Source organism: Pinus tabuliformis, chromosome 2_2 (genome assembly GCF_031772625.1).
Source record: "Pinus tabuliformis cultivar Carrire ecotype Pingquan chromosome 2_2, CPIR1, whole genome shotgun sequence".
Taxonomy (NCBI): Eukaryota; Viridiplantae; Streptophyta; class Pinopsida; order Pinales; family Pinaceae; genus Pinus; species Pinus tabuliformis.
This window is the reverse complement of record NC_142300.1, coordinates 690,285,255-690,293,677: the sequence shown is the minus strand read 5'-3', so window position 1 is coordinate 690,293,677 and position 8,423 is coordinate 690,285,255.

Genomic DNA, 8,423 nt, shown 5'->3' with positions numbered 1-8,423 from the left:
GGCAAGACCATAATCAAAAGCAAATGATATCCCTATGTGAAAAAAAAATATTACATTTTGCAAATCCAAGTATATGACTTTAAGATATCCCTATGTAAAAAAAATCTTACATTTTGAAAATCCAAGTATACTACTTTAAGAATTCATAGCATACCTGTCTTAAGATATACATGAGCCAAGATCCATCCCTCTCTAAGCTTGAGAGATCGACAAATCTTGAGAGATCAACAGTTAAGGCTAATGTGAAATGTGAATCAAAACTGAGGGAGAGAGAGAGAAAGAGGGAGAATGAGAAGATGGATTTAGGATGGTATAATTCCCCCTTTAAATAGACTATATTCCACATGAATACCATGGGTTCTTATAAACCTTGAGCTCAAAAATGAGTAATGGACAAATCAATATCTCTTGATATAATAAAAAAATAATAATGTACAATTTTCATTTTTAGGTAGAGTTATTTTTATTTTTATTTCAAATTTACCTTTACTCAACAAAAATTGATTAAAAAAAATAATAACCTAAATTTTTTACATAAAATAATAACGTAGACTTTTCATTTTAACATAGGGTTATTAATTATCAAATCTCTAGATAGATCCAAAGTTAAAATGGATCTAGGTTTGTTTAATTATTAATTATTATAATTATTAATTTTATTTTTTTAATGTAATTTCTATTTTTATGTAATTTCATTGAGTCAAAATATTTTAATTTTTAATTAATTAATTAATCAATTTTTTAAATTTGATTGAGTCATAATGTTTAGATAACATAACATGACATTACAATATATTTTCCATATAAAAAATGTAATAACATTAAATTAAAAAAAAAAAACTATAAAATATTTTGATTGTAAAATGAGAGATGGTTTTTGGGCATGTCGTATTGATAAGTCATCGTATTAGCCCATGATATTGTAACAAAGCATGTTCACAACTTAATAATGTCGATGGTAAAGTGGGGGTGAATATCCATGGTTAAAAAAATTGTTATATTATAAGTATTAAATTTTTATGTGCTTATTAATAAAGTTTAAATATGGTTACAAAATTATTAGACTAACTTATATGGTAAAATGGATCTTAATTTATAACTATTATTTATATCTCAAATATTTGAATGGGATAAGGGATTTAGATATATCTTAAAAGTAATTATAATATTTTTTCTTTTAGATTTAATTAAAAAATGCTATAAAATTAAATTCAAATAAAATATTTATAAATATTTTGATTGTGAAATGAGAGATGGTTTTTGGGCATGTGGTATTGGCCCATGGTATTAAAAAAAATTGCACCCAATGTAAGGTATTAAATCATTTTAATCTCCCAAACCAGGGGCAAATATCAAAATTCGGCGATTTTAAGGGAATATGATTTCCCAGGTCAGTTTATCCGCCCATTTTTTATTTTGGGCTAAAATCAAAAAATTAATTATGTCTTAAATAAAATTGGGGCTAGCTATATGAAAAGGGTTTTTAATAAAAAATTTGCCCTCTTAAAATGTAAAAACCCTCAAATTTCGCCTTTGGGCTATAATTCGCCCCTAAAATTTACCATGGTGGCAGCGAATAAGTGGCATTAGAGGGCGGTTTTGGAGCTTGGGAGGATGTAGGATGGTGTGGATGGGTCCTAGGAGGTCTTAGGTGGCCTTCTAGAGGCTTTTTCCACACTCAGCCTTCAAAAGAAAGCATACAAGAAAAACTACAGGAGAACACAGGAAAACTACAGGAGGAAAATAGGGAAATTACAGGAGGCCTATAGGAGGAGGCTGAGATAAATTTTCACTATTTTGAGGGTGTGAGAGTGGGTGGAAAAGGTGGATGAAGGTTGGAATGAGGTGTTAGGGTGCCTAAGGTCTACCATGAATCACCAGGAGAGAGAAAGATGATTGGGTTTGCTCAAGGAGAGAGGAAAATGTTCTATGAAAAATGAAGGAAACTAGGGAAGAATTGAGGTGAGGTTTGGGAGACCTATAGGGCATGGATCAGATGGATGGTGTGATTGATGGTAGGTTGGCATACTACTAAAAGAGATTAGCTACATAGAAACTGACAGTCAACCAAGAAAATCAAGCAACCAATGAAGTAAGTGCATCCTAGGAAAAACAGAGTTTTGCATTAAAATGGCCTAAACTATGATGTATAGAAGGAAATGTTGGGAATCTTGTAAGAAAGGAAAGCATGCAAAAGGACTATTACAAATCAAGAAGTGAACATGATAAAGAGGATATAATGCAAAGAAAAACTGGACTATCAACCTATTAGGGAGCTGCAAATACTAGAAGTCCTAGGAATGAGGAAAATATGTGTTTTTGGGGCAGCAAGAGATTCTTTGCCTCAAATCATGGTCCTAGAGGGAGGAAGAGAGGCCAAGGCATTGTTGCTAGCCTTTTGAATCTTCTCTGATCACTACTTAGCTTGCTATAGAAAGCATGAATGGAAGCAAGCTACTAAATCATCAAAAGCAACCTATTCTTAACCATAAGAGAAATACATCTAACAGCAAACTAATCTACAACTAAAGTAAAGCATACAAATACAAGTAAAGAGGAGTTTGGCTGCTTGGATTGGGCCCTAACCGAAGAGCTTTAGCCCTCTGAGGTAACTCAATGCTAGCTCAAAAAGGATTCCATCTTCATTATAAAAAAATAGCGAGATTACATAAAATTGTCACAAAATAGTAAGCTAGAAATTTGAGCAGAGTTTACACAAGAAAAAATTCAACCCTAGTGAGGCCCTAGGCCTCTCTACTTATGCATCTGAAGCTACCAATGACTTCCTTAAAATCAGGGAGGCTTGGCTCCCAAAACTTGAGATAACTATCAATCATCTTCCACTTGCTTGGTTGCCTTCTAATTCATGATTCGACTGCTTCTACTCCGAGTCGAATGAAGGGGAATTTGAAGTGAGGAGCAATAAATGAGGGGGATTCCCTCCTATAATTCCTCTCCTCTATCTACTTCAAGTTATTTCTACAATTTGACGACTAGATCCTTGACTTTGACCTCGAAATCCATCAATAATCTGCATTAAACACATGTTAGACCACATGGTATAATAACTAACTCAACTCACCCCATAAGCATAAATATAATCATAAAATCATACAATAAGCTTAGAGAATGGTTGATTTGACTAGGTTAGGAGGTAAAATGAGCCCATATAATTAACATTTATGAGTCTCATCAATTTTCTTAGTGGGAATTTCAGTATTCTCTTTTTTTCTAAGGTTATACTGTTTGTGAACTTCATAAATAGTAGATTCATAGCCTTGTTTATAGTCAAAGGACTCCCCACATTCTAGTTTCAATTGTAGTAACATGTACATTTCCTGTTATTCCTGAGTAAGAAAAATAGCATCTTCATTTTTAATCCCTAATAGGTTTATCTGGGTGTCCTCCTCTTCTTCATGGTTTTGTGAAACCTCAGCATAATTTTCCTAGAAGGGTGGTCTAATTTGTTGATCTGGTATAACATCTCTTGTTTTACCAGTTTTAGGATTCTTCCTAAAGTTGGGGTTTCTAATTGGGGGTACTTGTTGATTCTCCCACTGAGTTTTTCTTTCCATGTTTTCTAATCTATCCATTATCCTTTCTACACTTTTCGCTAGACTATCTATTTTACCATCTAAAGTGGATGGTTCCTCCTTAATGGAAACTCTTTTCTTATTTCTCATTCTAGCTTTCTTAGCTAATAAATTTGTTTCTACACTAACATCATTACTTTGCATCTGTTCCAATTTTTTAGGGTTTCTTTCCCTCAATTGGTAAGACATATCAATGTCAAACCCAAGAGGAAATTTTATTAGTGCTAAGTCTGGTGGAGGTTTAATATTTGCAGGGATTGCATTATAGATACTGTTGAACCTAGTACAATAATCCTGAACAGATTCATTATGAGCTCTTCTAATGTTATCATATTCATACAATATTTGTAAGGGGTTTTTCTTTCTTTCCCATCTATCAATAAATAATCTATGGAAAGCAGCTAGATCTACAATATGATTAGCAGGTAAACCTTTGAACCATTTTTTAACATCCCCTGTCAGTGTTTGGGAAAATAGCCTCATTTGGATATCAGACTTATCAATCTCACGCAATTCAAAGTAATCAATGATTTTATTCACATGCTGTTGGGCAGTATACTGACCAGTATCATCAAACAAAAATATTTTACTTTGATAGTCTTGGGGCATGGCATGTAGTTGGGATGGTAAAACCAAAGGTGCATATCTGTCTGCCATGGCTGAGATTTTTTTTTGACTGTGGGGCAAAGTAGTGGTGCTTGAAGAAGGACTTGAGATGGCTGTAGATGAACTAGATGAACTTGAGATGTTTGGTTGGAGAGGAAGCTGAGGTATGAATGGTTTAAGGGAATGAGCTGTGGTGGATTTTATAGGTGAGGTGGTAGGAAATGAAGTTGTATTTACAGTTTTTGAAGACTTTGTAGAAATTTCAGGGGTAGGAGTAGTTAAGGCAGCTAATTCAACTGATTGTTGAAGATAGGCCTCGTCTATATGGCTTATCAAGGTTAAGGTTAAAGCTTCTAGTTTATCAAAAGTATCCAAAACGTGTTGATCTAAATTAGGATGTATAAGCACCTTTTTTGACTCAATAAATTGAATAAAATTGGGGTCTATTATAGTATCATGAATTGAATTTTCAGATTTGATTCTAAACATAGAAAGCTCAAATGATAAATCAAACTGAATATCATTTAAACTTGATAATTATTTGGGGAGGGAATTTGCTTTAATTAACTGACTATTACTTCCTTGAGTTTCTACCTTTTTTGGTTTCCTTAAAATTATGTCAGTATCATCAACTATTGTAGTAGGGTTTGGATATGGATTTGCCCTGGTATAGAGTGTTCTTTTGGGAGCCAGAATTTATTTATTTTTAATTGTTTTATGAACTTTTTTAACAACTCTAAAATGACCTTAAGGGGTAAAAGATGAGATTTAATATTTCCTTAAAGTTTTATCAAACTGAGGACTGGTCCCTAGTATGGTCACCAACATGTTATCAATCCAAAATTTCTCTAGAATTGTTATGAAAGAAATGATGGAGGTAACCACAAACCTACTTTGGAGATTAGGATCTAGCCTTCCTAATGCTCAGAGGGCTCTCTCTTTATGTTTTAACTTTGTTTGGCTAATTGATTTTAGGCTAGTTATGATTGTACTTAGGTTTTGATTTTGATTTGGTGGTGGAATCACTGACTTAGATGGATAGAGTGATGTCTTTTACCATTGGGCTGTGGGGTCAAGTGTCAAATAAATAGGACTAGATTAAGTTCTAAAGATAGTGTTTACAGGGCATGCTAGCTGAGTAAATTCAGATCTTAACGCTGGATGGTGAAGTGGTTTTCAATCGGATCCAAGGAGCAATTAAGGGTTCCTTAAATTGGATAATGAGTGAAATGGTAGGGGTCAACCAAAACTAGGGAGAAATGAAGGATTGCCTAATGTGGATATCAGAAGAAAACATTAAATTGTTTAACTGTTCAATGCATAGTGTACTTAAACAAATTCTGTAGTATAATTCTAGTTAATTCATTCAAATGTAGATAACATGCAATTTTGTGAAACACTTAAGAAAATAACAATTTGACAAAGAGAAAATACTTCACTGAAGTGGCCCAACACATGAATCCTGTAATGTAATTTTTATTACTCAGTCCACTCTGCTGACTTGAAAAATTGTTACAATGAACCCTTAGGTTACAAATCAATACAACTATAGAAATGTCTAGCAATCCACACCCTATACTTCGAATTATGAAGTATTTATACAAAAATAGTTTACAAAATATCCCAAACTATCTTGGGAATTAATCTAGGAAAAAGAAATATCTTCAGGCAAGAAGATAGAGACAAATATTTAATTGCTGCAATATGTCCTTGTTTATTAGGTTGTACTATCTTATTCATTGATATTTTGTCGTTTATTCTCCTTTACTGTTGGTCTTCCACGCTGACTGTTCTTTTTACTTTGTCCTTAGTTGATACTCTTTCACCTGATACTCTTTCATCTAGCTGACCTGTTGCTTTTCTTTTACTGCTCTGTTTTGACTTTTACCTTACCTTTTTACAGTCAGTCATTTAATTTTTCCCATGTGTCTGCATCTGGTAATTTTATATTTACCAATTTTCTGTAAATTTCATCTGCTTTTGTGTACTTTGCAAAGGTGCGTCTGTTCAAAAAAAGGTGTTTTACCTCATGCTGGAGGTAAAATAGGTTCTCAAATGTCTAGTACAGAACCTTTCCTATAGGCATCCCTTTCATGGATGAATTATTGACTTGATCTCTTGCCACTTCTCTGATCTTGTTGTAGTATTCATGTGGCATCAATCTGTCATTTATCACCAAGGGATTTGGCAGACCTTTCTGCCTCAAATCGTCAAACTTAACCATGAACCTATCTATAGCCAGCTCCATGGTTTAGCATTTGTCCTCAAGGTTCATCATTAAGTTTCTCTTGGTGAGCACTTTCTTCACCTCTAGTATGGTGCCAATCCTGTCAGCTATGTCTAGCTCCTGCAATTCATATTTATTTTTAGAGTTAAGGAAGTGGATTATTCTGGTGGCTTCTTCTGGCATGTCTCCAGGTTCAACCTTAACCCTTTGAATTGCTTCAGTAGCCTCTTTGACTAAATAATTTTTTTCAAAAATGACTTGTATAGATGGCCAAATATCATTGACAGATTCAATGATATCGGCCCATAGTTGTTATTTAGCCTGGGCAAGTGGCTCCTTCAATGTTAACTCTTTCTTTAGGTTCTTTACCCTCTCAGTCAACTTGATTGACTTTTGAACTTTAGTTTTGTGCATAATCTGTGCCAATTTCTTCTCATCCTCCAGACTTTCCATCCGTTCTTTAAGACTATTTATCTATGTGGTCTGAATGGACATGTCATCCATTGCTTTGACCAGTTTTCTTGCCTCATCACTTGGTTGAGTTGCTGCTATTGTTGAACCTGTTTCTGATGTAGATGTTTTTGCAGCTGGAAGTGTTGTAGCCAGTGGAACTGTGGGGGCTAATGAAGCTTCCGAGGTTGATGGTACTACTATAGTGACTGTTGGAATGGAAGTGGCAGTGGTTGTCTCAAGGCTGGCCTGTTTTAACTGTATCAATCTATCCAACTGCTTCTCCATTTCTTTCAATTGATCATTTAATTGGAGAATGAGATCCATCATCTCCTCTTGCTGGGTTTGACTGTCAAGGACCTCCTTGGTCTGTGGATGCTCTGAATGAGGCAGCTTCAGTTTCTTCTTCAAAGCAACAATATCCTAATTTTTATTCTTTATCAATTTCTTTGCAGCTTTGACATCATTGGGGTTATACCTAAGCTTAATCACCAAGTCTTCCAGTGACTTGATTCTGTTGTCCTTGGCCTGTGAGGATGCCTTTTATAGTTTATACTACGTTGTGATGTTGTCCAGTGAGCTTTGGAGTTTATGCACAGTCATTGCTTTATTTGTCATAGTGGAATAAATCATCTCACCTGCCTGCTTATGGAACTCAATTTGGTCAATAGGATGAACATCCCTAGCCAAAACTTCAAAATCTATTTTCTTGTAGTCTTCTGATGATCTTGGCTATTGGACTGTAGGCTGCATGAATGTCATTTTCATTTTACCTGTCTTAATGTCAAAGGCTGACATTAATATATTTTGATTTGTAGGTGTTTGCTTGAAGTATTGGGCATAAGTTTCAACCTTCAATGCCTCATTCCTCAGCTTAATTTCCTTATACTTCTCTTTAATATGTTTCTCTTTATCCACATGCTTGTTGGATGAAGAGACTTCAATGCTAAGTTGTTTCGCAATAAGTTGAGTGTTTGAAATGGAGGGTGATGTGTTTCCTATGAAACTGTTGGTCCCTTGCTTCTTCCAATCATTGTGTCAGTGTCAGTGTCAGTGATTTCCACTATCTCAATAGTGTCTTCTTGTTCAATTACAAGATTAAGCTTGGGCCTCTTCCTGTAGCTGATCTCAAATTGGTCATCGGTGGTGTCCATTCGAGAGCTATAACCTTCTTCCCTTGTTCTTTTCACGTTTCTGTCTTAATTAGCTAGAGTCTATAGAATGTGAGTAATATTCATCTGTTCTTCTAGGGCTGGAACATGCAGAAAGGAACTAGTATCAATCTGATTTTTCACATCAATTAAGGTACTCTCCACATATATCAAAGTGTTTTCTAGCCACTCTGACTGGTTGGAAAATCTCTCAATGTCTAGCCTCGGATCATGTATGAAAGGACTCAATTTGAATTTGAGCATTAGTTTATTAATGACTCCATGAGGGTCAAACTGCCACATAAAACTGCTCTTGAAATTCATCTACTATAAAATTTTATCTACCTTTGGTCAAACTTCCCTATTATTACAAATAAAAGGGCCCAATTGATTTTT